At 35.9% G+C, this 24194-nt stretch overlaps 1 long non-coding RNA gene across 4 annotated transcripts in view; it reads left to right on the top strand.

Annotated features, from left to right (window-relative positions):
- LOC147845992 (uncharacterized) overlaps nt 1–24194 on the top strand; it is a 174883-nt gene that overhangs the window by 143938 nt on the left and 6751 nt on the right. For 2 of the 4 annotated variants that reach the window (XR_015481097.1, XR_015481098.1), the window contains one exon: nt 1349–1814. The exons of the other annotated variants lie outside the window; for them this stretch is intronic. This is a non-coding gene — a long non-coding RNA (uncharacterized LOC147845992). The remainder of the gene's footprint in view (nt 1–1348; nt 1815–24194) is intronic. 4 annotated transcript variants of the gene reach the window in all.

A 24194-nucleotide genomic window follows, 5' to 3' on the forward strand; every position in this document is an offset into this window, starting at 1 on the left:
AATACATTAATTACTGAAACCATATTGTAAAGTGTGACCTATTTTTGCAATAGTGAGACATATACTTATTTTTGCATATCAAATTTTAGCAAATACAAATAACATAAATAACATCCTAATAGCATGTTAGATGATTCATTTATTTCTTTATTTTACATTTTGTTGTCATTTTGTAAATGTATATCAGAGATTATTAATGCGACACTCAATATTGGCATCAGTTGTTCCATAAACAACCTTTAAATCCAACACAGGCTGATTGTGAAAACGTACCCTTGCACATATTTCTGGAAAGCGCAAATTATGCAGCCACGTATGGCTGCATTTTGTCTTTAAAACGAATGCTATGAGGGGGTAAGACACTGCCCACAGCCTTGTGCAGGTAAAACAAAATACAAAAAAATAAAATAAACAAGTAAACAGGATGACAGTGTGGTAAAATTTCAAAATGTGGAAAAACACAAATGGCCCAGGGGGCTTTTCCTTTAGAGGATTTCTTTTGAAAACACTGTCGGTTCGGTTGGTCAGTCTTTTAGTCGGTCAGTCAGTCAATCAGACAGTTGACTGGTGGATTTCTTCAAGAACAGCAAGCATGAATGGCACTCGCGAGAGAAATTTGAGACCTGAAAAGGCCTAAACAGTGACCTCTGGTGGATTTAAGAAAATGAAAATTGCAAAAAAACATACCTCCTGGGCTGTATTTATAAATTTTGAGAAATGTATACAGGGGTACGTATCGATAATGAGCCTGTAGGTTGTTTAAATCCATGAAGACTTTATATTTCACAAAACATTCTTTATGGCGCAAAAAGGTTTTTTAGATGATGAAAATTTCTTCACACTAAGAAAAATGTTTGATTTTAAAAGTGTAGCTTCCCTAATCTGTACTTTAGTGAAACAAAAATGATTACATTGCTTCATCGAGAAAAAAATAATAACACTTTTGTAAACTTTATTTTAAGAATGTATTACAAAAGTTTAATAAAACCATCATTTGGAAATGTACAAAATTTAAACACAATGTAAAAAAAAAAAAAGTTGTGAGAAAATTCCTTATTAGCAATGTTCAAATAAGCAACTAGGAAGTCAGGGAAGGTCTAATGTTTAAAGTTTGTGTACAAGCTGTTCACAAATTGGCAATAAAAGAGTGATTAATACATACAAATTCTTCCATATAGCCTCTTTACCAGAGCAGAAATCCCTCTCTCTCTCTCTGTGTGTGCGTGTGTGTGTGTGTGTGTGTGTGTGTGTGTGTGTGTGTGTGTGTGTGTGTGTGTGTGTGTGTGTGTGTGTATTTGTGTGTATTTGTATGTGTGTGTGTATGTATGTGTGTGGGTCGTCTGCTCAGTGGGTGTGAGAGGTAATTACTGCAGGAGAATGAAGAAGCAGATGTGAGAGTCTCTCTTAGAGGAGGGAAGCGTGAGCCTCCTCCAGACTGAAGCTGCTGCTGCTTCTGTCGGTTCAGTGTCCCGGAGCCTCTCCCTTTCGTCCCCATCTAAGGCATCTGTGCAGCACCTGTGGGCCCTGCTTCCACCCCGCTCCTTCAACTCGACGTGCCACAGAAAGTGCTGCCACGGGTCAGCCAGGTTCATGAGAAAACACTCCTGTAGACCTTCTCACCTTCCACACCTCCACTCGCATCAGTCACTTTAAAGGTTTCCTCAGCTGGCGCGAGAATGACACGCTGCCTGGATGTCCCACGAACTATGGCCAACCTGACCGCTGCCCCGACCCCATGTCAATCTCACTCGCAACCTGAAGCCCAAAAAAAGAAGCTGTGCTGGACAGTGAAAACAATGGCATTTCCTTTGAAAGTAATGCAAACACTGTTGACGTTTTTGAAGAATTTCAGTGAATGCTGGCAATTATATTATATTATATTATATTATATTATATTATATTATATTATATTATATTATATTATATTATATTATATTATATTATATTATATTATATTATATTATATTATTCATTCATTCATTTTCTTGTCGGCTTAGTCCCTTTATTAATCCGGGGTCGCCACAGCGAAATAACCCGCCAACTTTTCCAGCATATTTTTACGCAGCGGATGCCCTTTCAGCCGCAACCCAACACTGGGAAACATCCACACACACTCATACACTACGGACAATGTAGCCTAGCCAATTCACCTATAGTGCATGTCTTTGGACTGTGGGGGAAACCGGAGCACCTGGAAGAAACCCACGCGAAGGCAGGGAGAACATACAAACTCCACACAAAAACGCCAACTGAGCCGAGGATCAAACCAGCAACCCATCAACCTTCTTGCTGTGAGGCGACAGCACTACCTACTGCACCACTGCGTCGCCTATAATATATTATATTATATTAGTCAGAAGTAGAAGAAATGACAACATTTCTTTTAAACTTGTCATAAAATCTTTTTTTATTTCGGCCATATTTTGTTTTCTTTTCGTTTTCTTGGAAGAATAGAATATTTTACTTTAACCAAATCAGTCCAGTAAATGCAGATGGTTTTCAAGTGAATTTTGCTTATTGAACATTTGAACAAAACAGGTTTATTAAACAGATATAATTAAAATACTAAAACATCATCAGAAATAGAAAGATAATACATTTAAATAAATGTGATAAATTGATATATATATATATATATATATATATATATATATATATATAGGGTTACTCATTTCTGGACTGTTATTGGAAATCAATTACCTAAAATTGTTACATTAGCTCAGTATTTCATTTATACATTACATATACATTAGATTAATCTAATTTCAGACTAATCAAATTTATATGCACAAATATAATATTTTGAAGCATTTTATAGAAAATATTAATGTAAAAGAGTAAGGTATACCGTACTAGTACTGGGTTGGACCCACTTTTGCCTTCAGAAGAGCCTTAATCCTTTGTGGTACAGATTCAAGAAGGTACCAAAAATCTTCCTCAGAGATTTTGATCCATACTGACATGATAGCATCTCGCAGTTACTGCTGATTTGTCGGTTGCACATCCATGATGCGAATATCCTGTTCCACCACATCCCAAAGTTGCTCTATTGGATGGAGATATAGTGACTGTGGAGGCCATTTGAGTGCAGTGAACTCATTGTCATGTTCAAACCAGTCTGAGATGATTCCCGCTTTATGACATGGTGCGTTATCCTCCTGGAAGCAGCCATCAAAAGATGGGTGCACTGTGGTCATAAAGGAATGGACATGGTCAGCAACAATACTTAGGTAGGCTGTGGTGTTGATACGATGCTCAATTGGTACTAATAGGCCCAAAGTGTGCCACAAAAATATCCTCATTACACCACCACCACCACCACTGAACTGTTGATACAAGGCAGGATGGGGTCCATGCTTTCATGTTGTTGACACCAAATTCTAATCTTACTATCCGAATGTTGCAGTTGAAATTGAGACTCATCAATGTCTTTCCAATCTTCTATTGTCCAATTTTGGTGAGCCTGTGTGAATGTAGCTTCAGTATCCTGTTCTTATCTGACAGGATTGGCACCCAGTGTGGTCTTCTGTAGCCCATCCGCCTCATGGTTTGACGTGTTGTGCATTCAGTGATGCTCTTCTGCATACCTCGGTTAATGAGTGGTTATTTGAGTTACTGTTGCCTTTCTATCAGTTCGAAAAAGTCTGGCCATTCTCCTCTGACGTCTGGCATCAACAAGGTATTTGTGCCCACAGAACTGCCACTCACTGGATATTTTCTCTTTTTCGGACCATTCTCTGCAAACCCTAGAGATGGTTGTGTGTAAAAAATCCCAGTAGATCAGCAGTTTCTGAAATACTCAGACCAGCCCGTCTGGCATCAACAACCAGACCACGTCCAAAGTCACTTAAATCACCTGTTTTCCCCATGCTTGGTTTAAGCTACAGCAGATTGTCTTGGCCATGTTTACATTCCTAAATGCATTGAGTTGCTGCCATGGGATTGGCAGATTAGAATATTGCGTTAACAAGCAGTTAGACAGGTGTACCTAATCAAATGGCCAGTGTGTGTGTGTGTGTGTACGTATGCAAATCATTTTATGGTCTTTTATAAAACAACACATCATATTTTTTGGCATTGTGTTTTTGCACGGAGGTCTCTTTCTTGTTATTACTATTTACATGATTTTTTTTTATTAATATTATGAGCAGGGTCCAAACAAATATAAATAATCTGAAATAATTATATGTAATAATGATATATATTTTTATAATTATCTTTGTTTAGTCGTATTAGTTAGTACTCCCAGTGTGTGTTAAAATGAAGAAATGAAGCTTTGCTCAGGGATAAAAGTCTGATCCAGTAGTCATTATCAAACTACAAAAACTTACAGTGAAAAGTACTTAATGAAACAAGTTAATTTCACTGAAATATGACTAAAAGTTCATTGCAATTAACAGAAAGCAGTTATGTTAGCTCGGTAACTGATTATACTAAGCAGAAGTCAAAATGAAATTTTGAGTTCCAGCAAATTTCTAGTTTCCAGCATGCTGAGCTTCAGATGATATTAAAAGAGAAATCATCTAAATTAAGTGTTATTAAATGTGGTATTGCACAAGATTAATAAACGCGCAAGAATAATAAAGGTAGTTTGAAAGGGATTTCCATTATGTTAGAGTTTTAGGGGTTGTGTGCAGATGTGTCTGTGGTCGAGAGTAGGCCATAAAACACTGGATATGTTGCTTTATAGTGATCGAGGTGATTTCAAACCAAATTGTAAGGTCTTGTATGCTTTCATTTAATTTAGATTTTACAAAGTTTGAATCAAGATCAAATGCACACTTTAATTTGGCAATTTCTATTGTGCAATGCTGACTATATAGTTAAATGTGTTTATTGTGCATTATACCTATAAAAAGCATTTTGAGATTAATGTATCACCTGAATAAAAAAGCTTTCCATTAATGTAAACCTAATATTTGCCAGAGATACAACTGCTTGAAAATCTGGAATTAAATCTGTTGGTTAAAAACAAAACTAAATCCTAACAAAAATCTTCTTTAAAGTTGTTTAATGAAGTTCTCAGCAAATCACATTCACATAAGTTGTGATATATTAATACAATATGATTTATGTGATATATTTATAAAATGTATTGTTGGAGCATGGTCTTTAATATAATATAACTTAATATTCTAATGATTTTTGATATAAAGGAAAAAGTATTATTTTGACCCATATAATCTCAACCCATGGAACTTGTACTGCTTTTGAAGAGACATGTTTATATACAAAAAGAATAGTGGTTATTAAGTTTAACGTGGTTTGGAATACTGTAGGTCAAATGTCTTTGGGGAACAAATATGATAATAATTTCAACTTACAGTGGATAAATATTCCACTAAGAAATTAGATATTGTGTATTCTAAAATATTTGAGTTAACTAATTTACTTCAACTTTAAATTTATCAGTTGTATTTATTCATTAAATACATTTAAAAAGCCAAGTGTTAAGATTAGACTTTTATCCATACACATGCTAATGCACCAGACCGGAAATACAAGTTTGTGTGACAAGTTTTGCATATATTACTGCTTTCCAAGGTTCAAGCTTGGTGAACTTTGGCCTGTAAATTCGCATCGTGTGAATGAAATGACCTCTTTCGACTGAAATTCTAAATATGGAGCAATCGCTCGTTTATTTCAGTGTCACATCATAAAGCCAAGAAACTAAAATAAGTCATCAAAAACTTTAAAAATCAGCAGGACTCTTTGTTTTCAATGGCTGGGGCATGTCCGCTGGCTTCCCTTATATCATAATTTTTAGGTCATTTAAATAATTATAGTTATTTTGTATGTTGCTGTAAGCTGTAATATGTATTTGCGTAATGACATTTCTAGCTAGCAAAATGTGGACGGCAGTAGCAAACGATGAAAATAAATTAAATTCATGCTAATCAACAAATGATAAAAGGAAATATATTCATGTAATTCGAATATATAAAATATGTATTGGTGTTTACTTTAAACTTTAAATATATAGGTCTATTAAATTTTTTTTTAAAGATTTTGTCAGATAATGGATTTTTCTAGAGTCATCCACCGTAATATTGTGGCTCAAAAGTATCAGTTCAGACACTGTTTTGGCACCGGTACCGTTTTAAAACTATCGATTTAGAACCAGTATCGAAATAACCCCAAACGATACCCAACCCTAGTTTTCAAACAAAAATGCCTAAACAGTTAAAATTAAACTGCTCTGCTACCCTGTTCTCTGGTTATCCATCTGTGCCTAAGCTACAGGTATGGGAAGAGTTACTGCAACTAAACCCGCAACACAAATCACAAATTTTTTAAATCTATAGGTGCATTTTAAGCTTGGATGATTGTTCTCTTACTAAAATCAAAAATCTTGGGAAAATGAATTTGGAATATGTTTTGAGGAAGAAGGGTGGCTTGGTGCGATGCAAAGAATACGTTGTAGTACAATTTACGCTCGCCTTTATCTGATACAATTTAAAGTCTTTCATAGAGTACATTTCTTAAAAACCAGGTTATCTGAAATTTTTCCCAATATCGATGACAGATGTGACAGATGTCATGCGCCAAGGTGTAATTTGAGTCATATATTCTTTATGTGCCCTCTGTTACAGATATTTTGGATTAATTATTTTACAATTATGTCCAAGGTGTTGCAGGTAAATATAGACCCATCCCCTCAAGTTGCCATTTTCGGGGTTCCAAAGATTTATTCCCAATTTTATTCTAAACAACTTGCAAAACAAACTGTTTTGGCCTTTACCTCACTATTAGCCTGGCGTCGTATTCTAATTCACTGGAAATCAAATAAGCTTGTAGATACCATGCATATTCTAAAGTTGGATGAGGTTAGATGCTCTTTCTAACTAATTTCTTTAAAAAGTGGCAATGTTTTACTTACTTTAACTCTCTTAAGGTATTGCCTTGCATTTAATAGATGCACTCTTCTTACCTTTTTAATTTATTTTGTAGTAAATTAATTTGTTTGTTTTATCTAATACTTTTCTAAACTGTTTAATTGTAAATATTTACTTTCTACATTGACAATGTATCTAAACATTTGATTGTGATAGTTGGTTGTAATTTTCTGTACACTTATTACTCTTGTTTCCATTTTTCTTTTTCTCTTTTATTATTATAATTATTTATTTTTTCTCTTTTTTATAATATATATATATATTTTTTTTTTTTTTTTTGTTTTTTTTTTTTGTTAAAAAACAAAAAAAAAAGCAAAGATAATGATATGTAACTATTTATACTGATATACACAACAAAAAACAACTTAAACTTAAAAATGAACTAAAATCTGAGTTAAGCCATTGGCTAGATTTTACAGTACTACAAAGCTATCATGAAGTGTGTTACCTTAGTCATTCTATCCTTTGATTTTCCTTAAATAAACACAATGCATGCATTTCTGCAAACTTTATAAAATTGGTTTATGATATTCTTAAATACATAATTTAAGACCATCAATTAGGGGTGGATTAGTGGCTTGTCTGAGTGTGTGGCCAGACATGCGGCACTCCAGTCTGTGTCCTGGCAACTCTTTACACAAATGTTTTATTAACCCCAATTAATAGCCTCCTCCTTCATCCAGACTGTGTGTTGCTGGTGTTGGATGCCTCGGTCCTCCCTAGGTCTTCATCTGTTATGGGCTAGTTAATGAAATGCGTGTCTCCCCCTTCAAAATTTCACAACATATGTGATACTGTAGCCACTCACGGCATTGGCACATCCTAATGTGTTGCTTACAGAAATAGTGGCATTAGGCTCAACAATCTGGTAACAAACCTCATTCAATGCAAAGATAATAGCATCCGGCGCACAAAGGAAAGGGACGGCAGGATTCCCATTTGATTTTATTAGAAGGCGAAATGAGAGGCTTGATCTCTGAGGACATCCAGTAACGCCTTTGGCAAATTGACAAGCATAATGCAGTTTGATTTGTGTCTGATACAGACAGCTGACCAGACTGAATCTGTCTCTCAGATACTGATACGCTCATGATATTACCCAAAGACAGACGATGGAGTGAAAGATTAGGATAAAACGGATTAAAAAAATGCCTGAGGAAATAAATGTTATGTGCTAAAATGTTTCTTTGCCCTCAGTGCATTGATGGAAGTTTTGTATTCTGGTTTAATTACTTTAATGCTTTTAAAAACTTTATAGTGAAATCCTCAGAATTATCAACAACAATATACTGCTATAAAATGATAATAATAATGATAATAATAATAATAATAATAATAATAATAATAATAATAATAATGATAATAATAATAATAATGAGACCACTTGATTTAAGTTTTAATTTATATAGGTAAGGGTTTGAGTAAAATGTTTTTTTTTAGTATTTTTTATTTTTTTGTAAAGATCTGAAAACATTTCTTCCTCTTAATTCAAGTATTGTCATTTTGTTCAAAACATGAACATCTGAATTAGACTAGTCTAAATTACAAATATTTTTTACTTATTGTGATTTAAATCCTTTTTTTTATTTTACCAAATATTGTTTTTATAACTATTAAATGTAAAAATCCTTAAACTATTATATACCCATAGCACTTGCACTGGTTTTGAAAAGGCACATTTAAATAAGATTTTGTGAATTCTAAAATATATAATTTTTGAGTTAACTAATGCAAAATTTTATTTAACTCAGAATTTCTCACTTGTATTTCCTCAGTAAAAAAGTGTTGTCAGGATCACCCCATAGACTTCTATTCATATGCATGTGAATTTGAAAAAATGCATGTTTGTGGGTTAAGTTATTAAATTTTCTATGCTGTTTGTTCAAATATTTATTTAAAATGAGGTAAAAAAAAAAAAAACTTTGAAAAATGTTTGCCTTTTGGCAAAGAAGTTCTTTGCCTGAACACAAATGTCTTTAAGGATTAGCAATGTGAATATAGGCTTTTTTAATTTTTCCCACATTTTACGAGTACCTTGGACTGATTTTTGCTGTTTATTCTGATGAACTGATGACTTTTTTTTTTTTTTTTTTTGATTTTTAACACATCTGAGAACATTTCTTTCTGCACATTCATATACATTTAGTTGCTTTTAATAATCATTAAATATTCATTTATTTATTACCAAATTTTGTTTTTAGAACTACTTAATGTAAAAATCGTTTAACTATTATACCAATAAAACATGTATATACAACACAAATAGTAGTTATTAAGATTTACGTGGTTTGGAATAGATAAAATATACCGGTAATAAAAATATGGACTTGCAATATATAAATATTCCAATTTAAAAAAAATGTTATGAACTCTAAAATAATTTTTAAGCTAACTATTGCAAAATTTAATTTATTTCAGAATTTCTCAGTTGTAATTACTCAGAAAAGCCCAGTGTTAAGCCATGATCACCTCATGGATCTCCATTTATATACATGCAAATGTGGAAGACTGGAAACGCAAGTTTGTCTGTTATTAAGTTATATAACTTATAAAATTATGTTTGCTGTTTGTTTAAATGTTTATTTAAAATAAGCTAAAAACAACACAAGTCTTATTTTTTTGGGGACAATTGAATTTTTCCTGTTCAATCCACCTAACTTTATAAAAAAAAACAACATAGGCTCATTCTGAAAACATAGCCCTATATACATTTTTGGAGTTCGCAAATTATGTTGCCAGAGCTTTGAATGGCTGCATTTTGTCTTTCAAGCGAACGCTACGAGGCGATTTGATGCCATTCCTTTTTTCGCTAACCAGCTGACCGCATACCTCCATATGGATGGCTTTTCTGCTGTTACCAGTTTGCCCGGTAGCTCGACACGTACATCGATAGAACGGTTTCAGAAAGCAGGTAAGACAAAAACAGAAGCCAAAAAAAAAAAACTAAAAAAAGTAAATAACTGTGAGAATTTGGTACAATATGAAAAATGGTAAAAATCAGGGCATTTTTCTTTTTCTGCATTGCTTTTCAAAACACTGCAGTTGGGTTTAGGGAAGAGGGTGGGCAGGTCAATCAGTGCTTTTTAAAACACTATCGGTTGGGTTTAGGGATTGGGGAAGATGGGGGGATCGATCCTTTAGTCAGTCAGTGAGTTAGTCAACAGCGACCTCTGGAGGATTTACATAAGAACAGCAGGCTTGAATTTATTTTAACAAATTTTATACACAGCGACCTCTGGTGGATTCGCAAAAACAAACAAATTTACCTCTTGGGACACATTTTGCACTCTCCAGAGACATATATTGGGGTACAAAATCGTAATGAGCCTGGGTTAGTAAAAAGAAATAAGTGAACTTAATTCCTTCATGAACATCTGAGAATGAGTCTTCCTGCAAATTTAAGTATAGTCGTTTAGTTCAGAACCTGAAAACAAATATTTTCACTTATTATGATTTAAACCTTGTTTTTTTGTTTGTTTGTTTGTTTTTTTTTACAAATATTGTTTTTAACTATTAAATGTAAAAATATTAAAACTCTTAAAGTTAAAGTTGTTTAAAAAGGAATATAAGCATGTCTAAAAACATGGCAACTTTTTAATTTTTTTATAACAAAACTGAAATGAAGACTTTTAAAAAGTTGGATCAAATGTCATCAGTAGAGTTTAAATAAAAAAAAATCATTTTACTTGAACGCATAACCATAAATCTTCAAGATAATTTGCACATGGCTTCTTATTTTTTACCTAATTCATTATTAATTACATTAATTCATCTTTTAATAAATCATCTATTTCTTTGGGGTTTAAATATCCAAAAGAAACATATGTTGGGTGCTGTTTTATATTGTCGCTGTTGAGACTGCTCATGCAGAATGATCTTGAATCCTACATATTATGTTGTTCAAAGCCTTGATATTTGCCCAGGATTTCTTTACTCGCCCACATAACTGCGATTCCAGTACTGTTTCAACATTATGCATTTAGTACACAGCATTTCCATGGTTACATGTAATTTATAGTTCTCCGAGGAGATGATTAACTATAAAACAGTGGTGAACATTCGTGCTTTGATAACTGTCCTTATATACATTTCTAAAAAGGGACCCTGCTGCATAATTCATACCTTTGTGGTGATCATTAAACGCAGCCGTCACCATATGTGTACACATTGAAGCGCAACTATTAAGAAAAAATCAATAAACATTTTTTTGGACTTGTCTGAGCAGTGCAACACTTTAAAGAATTCATGAGCTCCTCTCCAGATGGCCAGAGCGGTATTTCTGACTAATAATCCATAGCATGCACATTTGGCTTTTTGATGAAGACTAGCGCGCTTCCCCACACAATTACAGGTCACATTTAGTAGCAGTCGCCCAGCGCGCAAATTTGTTTTGCAATGGCTGTTTCGCTCCGAGTGGCTGTCAGGCTTTCTGTAGCCATCCGTGGCTGACAATCATACTTTATTGGGAATGGAAAAGTGACGGCTAATTGATTTTACAGTGATACCGATGGAGAGACAATGAATGTGCCATCAATTCAATCCGCTATTTAATGGTTCCAATTTAGCCTCTGTAAACGCTCGCTAAACTAATTTCTCTGGGTGCAGCAATCTGAAAAGCTATCATATCTCTAATCTCCTTCTATATATTCATCAGGAAAAGGGAATTTAGCCAATTCCAAGGTCTGGAGATGATCTGTTAGCGCAGTGTAAATGTTTAGAACGCCGCAATCGAGTTCATTTATTGGGATATGAAAAGTTTTATTGGCAGGGTCAGTGGAGTGGAACTGTTGGATAATAGGCAGTTACCCACAAGTCTTTGGGAGCTGTGAAGCATAGAGATGTAGGGAATAAAATGCCGGGACATACCTTAATCGGAAGCTAAACTGAAATTCTGAAACAGCACGGCTGTTAGATTCCCACTGATAAAAGGTGCAGGGGCACGGGCGATTGCTATTCAACCATCTATTTATTTTCCTCTGTGTAAGCTCTTCAATTTTGGCCAAAACTAGGGTTCAGTGAGCCGCATATGCCAATGCGACGTGAGATGGAGATGGGGATGCGATGGGGCTCTACCTTTCCATCAGAACATTCCAGCAAGCCAATCATCATCGGATATGACTTTGACTTCGAGCAACGAGATGATAATATGGCTATTCTCTCCAATATAAATTCACAATAGCCTTTTAAGGACCCAATCGCTCCAGTCACAGCACTGACCAATACAACCCCCCCTCCCTCATCTCCCAGCCAACACGCTCATATCCTCTGCAGGCTTTATTTTTTTGTCAGCTTAAAACCTTTCTTTTCTCAGTAGAGGGTTAAAGATGAATTACTTGCCGGGATGAAAACTATCCTTAGTTGAAGATAAAGGGCTTTCCAAGGCTTTTTGCGCTCATTGAGGAGAACGTTATCTGGGTGATGTCACATTTGTACCTGCGAACAGCCAAGAGCTGCTTAGTGCTTCTTATTTGTGCTTCACAACAGCTCAAAAAATGGAAATGTCACAATTAAAAGCATATTTCTTGCCTATTTTAAAAGGGATGTAAATGACTATTAATTCGGATGAAAGGGCGTTAGATCAAGCGAGGCAATTAGGCTGGATTTTTCATCCAAGTGCGACATTTTTGTGTTTGTTGTCAAGACTCAGACTTGGTATTTTTTTTTTTTTTTTTAATGTTGCTATATTGAAAGTGTCCCTAGTGCGGTTCAGATGTCCCTGCAGCAGTCTGGTAACTATAGAGAGCGTCTCCTCTGAGAGCCCCTGAAGAGAGTCACCGAGGGGCCAAGCAAAGTCTATTCCCACCCTGCTGCTGTTTGTTTTCCTCTCCTTTGACTGTTTGGGTGAACGTAGACTCGCTAATTCAGGCTATTTGAGTTGGTAATGTGCCTCAATTCAAACCCATGGATTAGATGCACAGTATTGGCTGTTGTGAAAAGCTGAATCAGGCCTGATGGCGAAGGGGGCGATTGGCGGAGACTGGTCCGTTCCTGCTCAGTTAAGAATTGTTTTGCCCCACCGCTGTGAGCGTGTCCGTTTAATTGCGTGTTTGATGGCAGGAAGCTTGTGGCATAGATTAGAGCTCGTATGTCTTCAGTTTTGCATTTGGGGACTCAGTCCTACATTAATGCCCCTCTCTGGAGAGCAGGTTGTAAATACACTTGATAAACTTGTATCGTTACCATAGTAACGATTCTCGGCAGACTTTTAACCTTATTGTGTCCCATGAAGTGCCTTTCCATTTCTAGGCTATGCTAATAAAATCATTTCTAAAGAGAAAAAACATTGACTTCTTTAAATATCCTTTGATTTGTTGCATGGTACTGTGTAACAGTGAAAAATTTTGCCCCTGCCTGGCTCTTTTTGCAATTGTTTACTGGGTAAATGTCATGAATATGATTCAAAATGCTCCTCTGACAATGTATTCAAAGCGCCGCTATGATATCTTGTGGGATGCGTTGGTAATTTCGAAAAAGGTGCAGAATCATTTCTTTATTTATAAATTGAAATTGGAAGTTAATAGGCTCCACATTTTTTGAGGGACATGATTAAAATATCCATTATAAGATCAGCTCTTGAGTTTCTGCTTTGTGGATTACTTTAATCTCGACAGCCCGATAAATTATAGAGCTCTGCTCTCAATCTAATGAGGTAATTGCCTAAAAGATTCATTGTTCCTTTCATTTCCAGAGCCATCCTAGCAACAGAACTCTCAAGGCTATCATTTCGTCCTATCAATTTATTTCCCCCCCCCTCTTTCCCTCTCCCATGGCATACGTTTGCATAAAAACATACGATTTGACCTCAAACGTATTTTCCCAATCCTCTCGCATGGCCACTTTCCCTGGTTTGCACAGGTTTGCATGTGCTAATATGCTTTGGCGTTTGGCTCTGTTGATTAGGGTGATTGCAAAAGGTTACTTTTTTCATACAACAATGGCATCATGCATAGTTTGTGCAACAGCAGCCGAAAGACCATAATCCCTCGCAAACAAGCATCTTTGGCTGGCGTGGTAAAGTGAGGGCCACGGTTAAACAGAGACTATGAGTGACTGAGAGAGCTCAGCTTAGATAAGGGCGATCATGCTGAAAATGACTCCCAGGTAAGACCTCTATCTCTGGATACCCAGCTAGAACAAGCCTTATCTAGTGTGGTCCTGATCACGATCTTAAAGAGAAAACTGCACGAGTTCCCTCTGTAGAGCCATAAGACAGGTGGTTGACAGTTATTGTGTTTGCTGGCTTCTTTCATGCCCTACTAAACTTTTGAGCACATCTCTGTCTAATCGAGAGATGAACAAGATGGGGAAATCATAGAAAAATAATATCTAAAGTCTTTCTATTAAATCCAAATTGGATCTATAAATCCAATTTGACTTTGATGGTAATAATAATAATGCCCTAATCTAATCACATGCCTCACAAAAAAAGAAATAATCTGTTTTTTAAATGAAAAATCTTATTTGGCCATGTTTATTTGTATTATTTTTTTTTTATCAAATTGATTACGAAACCCACGTGAATTTTTAACCCAATTATCTAAAATAAAGAATATAAGAAAAATAATCAAAATGAGCCATGAATTCTCAGCTCTGCTCCGGGTTTGGCTAGCTTTTCAATTCATCCCTACCCAAAGGCACCGGGCTCAAAGATCTAATTGTGGTGCTCTTAAGTGCACAAACCTCAAGTTGTATTTCAGAGGCAAATGAGAGATAAGAATGCTTCTGTGGATCAGGAGTAGTGCCTTTCAAAATCCCATCACCCAGGTCCCTACGCAGAAGACTCGGGATTAAAAGAACCAGATTAAAAAGCTCAATTTAATTAGGATGAATGGATAGATCCTTCACATGAAAGAGTAATAACTACAGTCTCACTAACGAAAGATAGCTCAGGCCCCGCTGAGTTCTCCACACTACAGGTAAAATTGAAGATGAAATCAGAGCCAACCAGACAAAAAAAGGAGAGAAGAGACTCCCATGCAGGCTGTAATGCTCGCATCATCTCTTTCCACTTCGTGTTTCTCACCATCTTCTCAATGCAGATCAATTACAAGCCAGAGAAGCCTGGGTGTCACATGTGATTCACAATGTCAATTTCATGCTTTCGGAAACTGTTTGGCAAGTGCTCCCTCACTTTACATCTGGTAACCAATCAGAAGGGCAGCATGTCAGAGAAAGAGACAATTTAATGGTGTGACAGTTAACCAGAGAGTGCAATGTAGTGAGATTGTGCCAGGAAGCCTCTGTCTGTCACGAACTGATATTTATTTATTTACCGAACAGCACAGCACAAATAAAATGTCACATCTCATTTACACTCTTGCCCTTTGGAGATGCGCAGAATCTCTTTAAATCAGAAGTGTGGAGTTGCTCTGTCTGATTAAAGCTCACTGAAAGGGGCCTTGATGACACACGCCGCCGTTTAGTATGAGGACAATTGAAAATAAGAGCGTTAACACACTCGCACTCCCACCAAGAAAATGAGTTTAAGTAAGCAATCCACGCCGCTCTCTTTGATCCTCGGCTGTGGGGTGACTTTTTTGTGAAAGCATATTTCTTATGAAGCCATTTTAGAGGATTAAAATTGATAAATTAGTGTTGTCACAATATCAAGGGCTCCTTCCACTCGGAATCAGCAGTCGTACAGCCATGTAAGCTGATGGGAAGGTCTTAACTGGATCTTAGCGCTCACTTGGTTAGGCCACAGAGTCAGCCTGCCGTTTGTGTCCAAGTCCTGTTTCCGCTTACCAGACAAAGGGGAGGCGCTCCACCCTGCTCAAAGAAGTCCGACGGAAGAAAGACGAGATGTTTCCACCGTCCCAGGGGGAGGCTAGCTTTTGGAAATAAACACGCCGCAGTGCCAGGGCTATTTCGCATGCTGAAAAGAGGCAGTCCGCTAATCTATGAATGGGAAAGCCAGGGCACCCCTGTGACAAATGTTATCTCGGCGTGGCATAGAGGGTTGAAACCTATTCAGCCCCCCACTCTCGAGCCATTGCTAAGATTATGTCACCCTAATCCCTAATGCAGGCGTTTTTTGTGGCCTAGATGGGCAGGTGATTCCAAGCCATGCAGAGGTAATTGTTCTGTTTTCTTCCTACGCCAATAGAGGTATTGCGCTCATATATTTTTACAGGGAACTTAGGAGCTCCTGGATTGAATAGACTTACCGGAAGAGATGATACATGGACGCCACAAAGAAACATTTGAACAAGTCAGAAACACTGTACAGCTACACAAGTAGCAGGAGACAAAGCGGTTTCCCTAGATTTTCCCTGCTACACTGTTTCTGAACAAATAAAAGCGGTAACTGAATGAGAGCAAGGTGGGAGAAGAGAGGTCAGAGCACTCATTATTTCTCCCAGCCCAGTGGAAGCTGAACTTTCTGTGAGTGGGCTGTTTAATTGATTCTTATGGAACTGTGGTATTGATTACTTAAGAGCCTCTGGTCTTAATGCCTAACTCGGCATCTCGCTCACACCTTCATAAGGCAGAGTCCTCGCGCTGCAGGCTTTTTTTATTGTGCCGGCAGAACTGTAGCTGGCGTAATAAGGCAGGATGAGCAGCATCTCTGGTGACCCATTGGTTGTGGGTGATTGTGCCACCTTGATTTTTATTTAATTGAGTTTGCATTGGCTTTAATTTAAATGTTGATGTAGCCTCAGATGAGGTCATTTACAGGGCTGCGATTCAATGCGGCGTAATTGAAGTTCTTTCTTTTCCGCAAAGGTTTGGGGAATTCATCGGCGGATGCTCAAGGACACACAGGCAAGATGTCCAGAAATTAGACAGGATTAATTGAAAATCTTAATTACTTTCTGAGGGCATAAACATCTCAATATCAATTAAAACGTATTTCCACCGCACTTGGAGGATATGAGGAGCAGCAGTAATTAGATATCGAGACTGTCAAGACAACTCGACGGGTTTGCGCGTAAGCCCTCTGATTGAGCGCCGAGAATTAATGGGGAATAAATTATGAATGCGCCAAACCTGTTTCCTACCTGTTCTGCACGAATGCTGAAAGTGGCCTTCTCTAAGTTGAGCAAAGTCGAAACTCGGGGAAAGAAGAAAAAAAATGTGGCAAAGCACATTCTGGTTATTATTGAAGTGTCTTAAATTATAGAGTGCATATTAAGCAGAGTTATATGACTTGGGCCAACAGGGAAATAATATCCTCCAGCTTCTGCGGAGCGGTGCGCTTGAGTGGGCAGATAAAAGCTGGTGTAAAAATGGGTAGTGGATGAAGAAATGTTTTGGAGGTGTAAAGTGATTGTTATTCAGAGGACATTGCTCTGTCACCGCCGACGGTGCAGCCTTGAGCCCTGCCCGTCATCCCCTCGAATTTCACACACATCTGTTTCGCCCATATATTTTCTTTCCATTTAGTTTGTTTTTCTATTTTAATTTCCTGCCTATCTGCCGGGACTGGAGCCAAGGCCTTGTGTTTTAGAGGCTATCTTTACCTTACATCTCACCCGGCGAAGAAGGCCCGTTCCCCCGGCGGAAGAAAAAAGGTCTCGGCAGTCATGAACCATTTAGCCGGAGGAAACCGAAGGGCTGCTCCTTTAAACTGGGATTTTTGGACCAATCTGTGCAGTGTATTCGAATTGCAGAGTAACAAATGGACAGTGGAAGGGGTTTGTAATGGTGATTAGAGTCTGAAATTGGTTCAGATTTACAGTGTCAGTCAGAGATGGAGGGGAAGGAATAAGCAGTCTAAGCGGTCTAATGGATCCATCAGCTCGCTTCGGCTGCTCAGTGGGCCGAGTGAGGTCACCAGCCATCCGCGGGCGGCACAAAAGCACTTCAATTTTGTTAGGAAATGTATCAATTTAACTGACTCGAGCGGCACACTGGAAACCTAATGAATCTGGACTCAATTTTCCACCACACTGCCTCTGTGAACTGGAGGAAACAATGCTGCTGGTGAAGGGTTGAGGGAAGTCCGCTGTGATTGGCTGGCGCCGCCGCCACCGCGGCCAGTTGGGAAGACGGGGACCGGCCTTTCGTTTATCTAGCGATAGCCGCGACCCGGACCGCTGTCACTCATCTAACAATGATGTCATTAAAGGTAAATTGGCCTCTATTTCAGCGGGATGATAATGCTAATTGAGTGGCAAAACATAATACCGAGAGCTGTTGTGTGCCGTTAAGGGGAGGAGGGGGACAGATTAAATGGCCATACAATGGTGGGTGTCAGGCACGGCAGATGTTGCTTTGTGCTGAGGACTGCATTGACATATCTCTTGCTTGTCAGGCCTGGGCTTTAGGAGAGTCTTACAGGACTGGGGACCAGATGGTCTCACACTGAGTCTGACTGAAGCAGTTAAACAGAGACTGGTTATTAAAAAAAGACAACTCCACCACAAGAAATGTGTTGCTTGGTAAATAAGAGAGCCGGACTGGCCTTATCGATCTGACTGCCACGCGCTGGGCTGACTGCAGGCTAATGAAAGGCCTCTGGACGGCAGGCGTCATGTTTATTTAGGGGCAGGCCTCAGATCAGCTGCCGTTCCTCCCAAGGAGGAAACTCTTCAACGCAAGCACACATGCAGTGTGGCACTTTTCATTTACCCGATATTACTAGAATGATTTATTCCGTGCATGTTTTACTCTAGGAGCGTTCACCTCGCGACAGTCATTATAGTAATTATTCCTTTCCCGCTTTCCATCTTAATTGATACCGTCAACACGATTAGACCCATTATACTTTTTATTACCGCAGTATTTAGATAGCGGCGTAACAGTTTTGCTCTTTGTTAATTTGTCAGTAGACATCACACTGTGTTGTGATTTCTGCAAACATAATGCTTCATAATTACTGTACAGCTGAACCTGCAATCTGGGTACTAAATGGAAGGAAAACACCACCGGTGTTAATACACATCTGCTGTGAGTTTTTTTTTCTTTTTCTTCTTCTTCTTTTTTTCCTACACCTGGATTTTCACTTAGCTGCTGTGTTTATCACACTGTAAATCCAGCAGGCACATTTTAATGTTCAGTGGCTCTGCGGATTAGAATTGAAAAGTGGCCCTTCCACTTGACCTCCCTATTATTACGAACACTGATCTCATTTGGCAAGGCAGACACCAGCAGCCTCCGATGTGTTTCGCATGCCTTCAAAGCAAATTCTGCTAAACGTCGGGTGATGAGGAGAACAAACACTATTTATGAAATAAAACTGTCAAGTCGAGGAGCTATATCTGATTTACTTCTTCTTATTTGAAGAAATATTAGAACTCTATTCCAAAGAGGTCATAGCGCTTTTCTAGCGAAAGTAAAATGGTGTTTCTTTTAATTAACTCACTGTTATTCAAGGAGTTATATTTGTATTGTTTGTTTTTATTTATAATTAAAACCTAATCATTCTAATTAGTGTTAATTGCTCGGTTAAATGTATTTTGGACACATCTTTCAACTACTCAATCTCAAATGACTAATATAACTGCATACAATGAAACAAAGGTGCCAAGTTGTAGCTCAGTCTATAAAGTTAATTAATTACATTTCAAAAATTAATATTACAATAAAATTAATCCTTTAATACAATGGGCATTTTGGGCGATAGAAGTTTACATTGTGCTAATATTTGAAAATGTCCTTATTTATTATTATAATGCGATTAATTTATGTAAATATATCTGTAATGACAAAGTTGTACCCTTTAACACACTCTTAAACCTACCCATACCACTAAAGCTTCCCCTAACCTAGCTTTATTCCAGCTCAGTAGAATCAAAAGTGTTTTGGAATACCTGGACACAAAAGTGTTTATTGATCTATTTTACTTTATTTAATTGCAAGTACAAAGTAAGTAAAGGCTTCTTTTGTAAAGGGAGACCCGGATCTGCAATAAGTACTTTTGGCTGGCCATGTGATTTCAAAATGTCTGCCACAATGAAAAAATAAAATAGCTTTGATGATCTAACTGAACTTTAAAGCATAGAAATACAGTATACTACTTTTAAAACAATAGAAAACACACCAGTCTATAAAAACAGCTGCCGAAAAATGCCCAGATTTGTGTCTTATTTACAAATATTTGTTACAAATATCTGTCTTATAACACAATTTACAGGCTGTATATCATTTACAAAAAGAGTATGACTTATTTGTAAATTCAAACACATTTTTAAAAATTGATAGTAAACAATTACAGAGCTCAGCATATATAAATACACCCCTGAGAAATCTATCTTTTAAATTCAAAATTAAAAAAAATATATATATATTAAATACAAATTTTTAAAAAAAGAGTAAAATTCAATAAAAGCAAAATAAATAAATAAATATTTGAAACAATATGGTGGTTGTATTTTTTTTCAATATTTTATTTAAATTTATTGATATTATCTTTCGATTTCTAAATATGTTTGGTGACTAAAGTATTCTTTTAATAAATATATCTGTTTTGTTTAAATGCACCAAAATACATTGCCTATCTTCACTATTCAATCGATAAAAATATTCATTTTTCAAAATGGGGTGTACTCAATTATGCTGAGCACTGTACATACTATTAATGTTATATTGCAATGCTTCTATTTTATCCACAATTCAAATTTATACAGATTTTGGAATTCCAAACAATTTCAAAAATAAAAAAGTTTACTATGCATTTATATAGTCAAATTATGATTATACAAATTTGGGTAACACTTGTAACTAATGTACCCTTAGTTAGCATTACCAAATAAATTATGGAAAAAAAATCAGTGGCTAACAATTTTTCTATGCTAACTGTTAAGATCACCAGTGATCTAGCAGCTGCGGATCGCTGTAGAACTACAAACACACTATGTTAACGAACTACAACTCCCAGCATGCACCTCGCACACCCGGGTTTCTAATTCTCTGATTACACACGATTATGACCAAATGTGTTATTTGTAAAAAAAAAATAATAATTTTAAAAAAATTAATTAAAATGAAATAAAAAAATTAGATATGTAACAGTTTTTTTTTTTAACAAAAGTTGTTTGGGAGTTAACTTAACTTTTTGTTTTTAATAATTTTTTAAAAGCTTTTTTTTCTGTTTTAAAGATATGTTAAAAGTGAAACATTTTATGGAATATTTAGAGATTTTGTGCATAATTACTGAATTAATCTGTATAATCACATTAATTAATCTCTACAATTAGATTAATAATCATTATAATCACATTAATTAATTTGTAAATTAAATTAATAATCTGTATAATTACAGTGATAATCTTGGAAACCACATTAATTAATTTGTTTAATTACAATAAATTATATATTTACAGTAATAATTAGTAAAATTACAGTAATAATCTTGGAAATCACATTAATTAATTTGTATAATTACAATAACAAATTATATATTTACAGTAATAATTAGTCAGATTACAAAAATAATCTGTATAATTGCAGTAATAATTTGTAAAATGGCAGTAATTACCTGTATCATTACAGTTATAATCTGTAAAATGACAGTAATACTTGTCATTATTGAGTAGGAAATTTAAGGAGTAAGAAGTTTTGATTTTTTTACAGATTATTTTTTTGTTTTGACAGTTGTTCTTTTTCGTTTTTTTGCCTAGTTTTAATGCAAATTATCAACAGTAATTAACTGTAAATTCATAAATTTTTACCGTAAAGTATGTTCTGTATTTTTACAGTTTTTGCTTGTAATTTTGTCTAATGGCTATTTACTGTAACTTTAACAGAATATCTCTGGAAGCCCTGCTGCTAGTTCTTCTTTGACCGTTTTTTTTTTATTTTTATAGATTTTTTTAACATTATGTTTTAGTAAATGTTAACTATGATTAGAAATGATTATGATTATATATAATTAGTATGTTAGTTTATATATATATATATATATATATATATATATATATATATATATATATATATATATATATATATATATATACAGTTGAAGTCAGAATTATTAGCCCCGCTTTATTTTTTTTGTCTTTTTAAATATTTCCCAAATTATGTTTAACAGAGCAAGAAAATTTATCTGATTATATATAAATCATTATATATGATTACATCTGATCTGATTATAATATCTGATTATATTTTTTCTTCTGGGGAAATAATTTTTTAAGGTCAAAATTACTAGCCAAGCAATTTTTTTTTTTCGATAGTCTACAGAACAAACCACTTGCCTAATTACCCTAATCAGTAGTTAACCTAATTAGCCTAGTTAAGCGTTTTAAATGTCACTTTAAGCTGTGTAGAAGTGTCTTGAAAAATATCTAGTAAAATATTATTTACTGTCATCATGGCAAAGATAAAATTATTCAGTTATTAGAGATGAGTTATTAACACTATTATGTTTAGAAATGTGTTGAAAAAAATCTGCTCTCCGTTGAACAGAAATAGGGGAAAAAAATAAACATGGGGCGAATAATTCTGACTTCAACTGTATGTTAAACAATGTAAACTTATGGTAAAGTATTATCAAAATTATTAATTGCTATCATGTAATGACATATCAAGGTTAAACAAATCATCCGTGAACTATCTTCCAAAAAAAAAAAAAACAAGAACTGTCAGTCAAATATTTAGGCTCTATGTGCTGCAGGCCTGACTGTGAGCCACATGATTCTTCTTTCAGTGTGAGGTTTAAAAAGCCGTTCAAGCACTGCCTAAATTGTTCCCATCCCACTTCACTTACCACCCGGATCACACTCCTGAATTACTCAATCAGAGTTAGTTTAGGAGCAGGACAAAGCGCTAAGAGAGGCTGATGATGTGACCGGAGCTCAGATTGATGTGTGATTCCCTGACATTTCAACCATGCTTGCTCTGCTCTCCTTCAATCAGCCTGTGCTCTTGGCTTTGTCATTTCAGCTGGAACAAACATAAATAAGCAGGCAGATTTGCGCCCCAGCCCTCAGGACAGGGAAAGTTTTGAAATGCTATTTGACAGGTTCACGTCGACTGTTTTATTTTGTCTCTCCTCTCTGTCCCCTAGGTGTTTGACTGTGAGACATTTAATCGCGGGACTAGCGCTTTCATATCAGTAACAAAAATCAAATAATGCAAGATGATTTACTCCCCCTAGCAACCGAGGAGCGCACTCATAGCAACCAGCCGAGCCTCGGGCCTCAGTGTAATCAGCTTGAAAATATTTCAATTATTGTGTTGATTTTAGTGGATTTGAGAGGCGGTCGGTGAGCGCCTCAGTACATTCAGCCCATGACCTGCAGAGGAAGACATTGATTTAAACAGGTGTCAGAGAGGGAAAGTAGAGGCAATTTAAATGGGAATGGGATAGCAAAGTCATTGAGCACTGTTCAGCGCATGTGTGACATCCGCCTGCTGCCGCCGAATCAATGCAGCTCAACTGAACAGGGGGAAGAAAGCAAAAAAAGAAAAAATCTCACCTTGAGGAATCATCCGTCTGCCGTGGCCCAGTGGAGCAGGAGGATGGAGGTTTCGCCATGCTTCTCCCCAGCCTGCCTAAAGCCTGATCGGGGTCTTTAGCCGTGCCTGTGGGTCCACATGTGACTCTGTGGTTTGAAAAGCTAAGACACTGCCTGAAAACTAGGTGCACACTAAATAATACCAATAAAAACGTGCTGTTTATGTTGGGTTGAGCCCTGAAAAACCAACTAGATACTCTAAATAATATTGGATCTTTAAAACGTTCACTAGTTACAGTTCTGTTTCGATATATATATATATATATATATATATATATATATATATATATATATATATATATATATATATATAGTACCATTTATGATGATTATAGCTAGGAATGTCCAGGTCTGATCATGTGATCGGGCCCAATCACACGGTTCAAGACTCAGTCGGAATCGGATGTTACCTCCCGATCAGGATATATATGATATATATATATATATGATCGAACATATATGTACATATATACAGTTTAAGTCAGAATTATTAGCCCCCCTGTTTATTTTTTCCCTAATTTCTTTTTAATGGAGAGCAGATTTTTTTTCAACATTTCTAAACATAATAGTTTTAATAACTCTTCTCTAATAACTGATTTATTTCTCTGCCATGATGACAGTAAATAATATTTGTCTAGATATTTTTCAAGACACTTTAATATGGCTTAAAGTGACACTTAAAGGCTAAACTAGGTTAATTAGGTTAACTAGGCAGGTTAGGGTAATTAGGCAAGTTTGTTCTGTAGAAAAAAAAGGATAGCTTAAAGGGGCTAATAATTTTGACCTTAAATTTTTTTTATTTATTTATTAAAAACTGCTTATATTCAAGCCGAAATAAAAGAAATCAAACTTCTCCAGTAGGAAAAATATTATCAGACATACTGTAAAAATTTCT

Source organism: Danio rerio, chromosome 3 (assembly GCF_052040795.2).
Source record: "Danio rerio strain M-AB ecotype USA chromosome 3, GRCz13ab, whole genome shotgun sequence".
NCBI classification, from domain to species: Eukaryota; Metazoa; Chordata; class Actinopteri; order Cypriniformes; family Danionidae; genus Danio; species Danio rerio.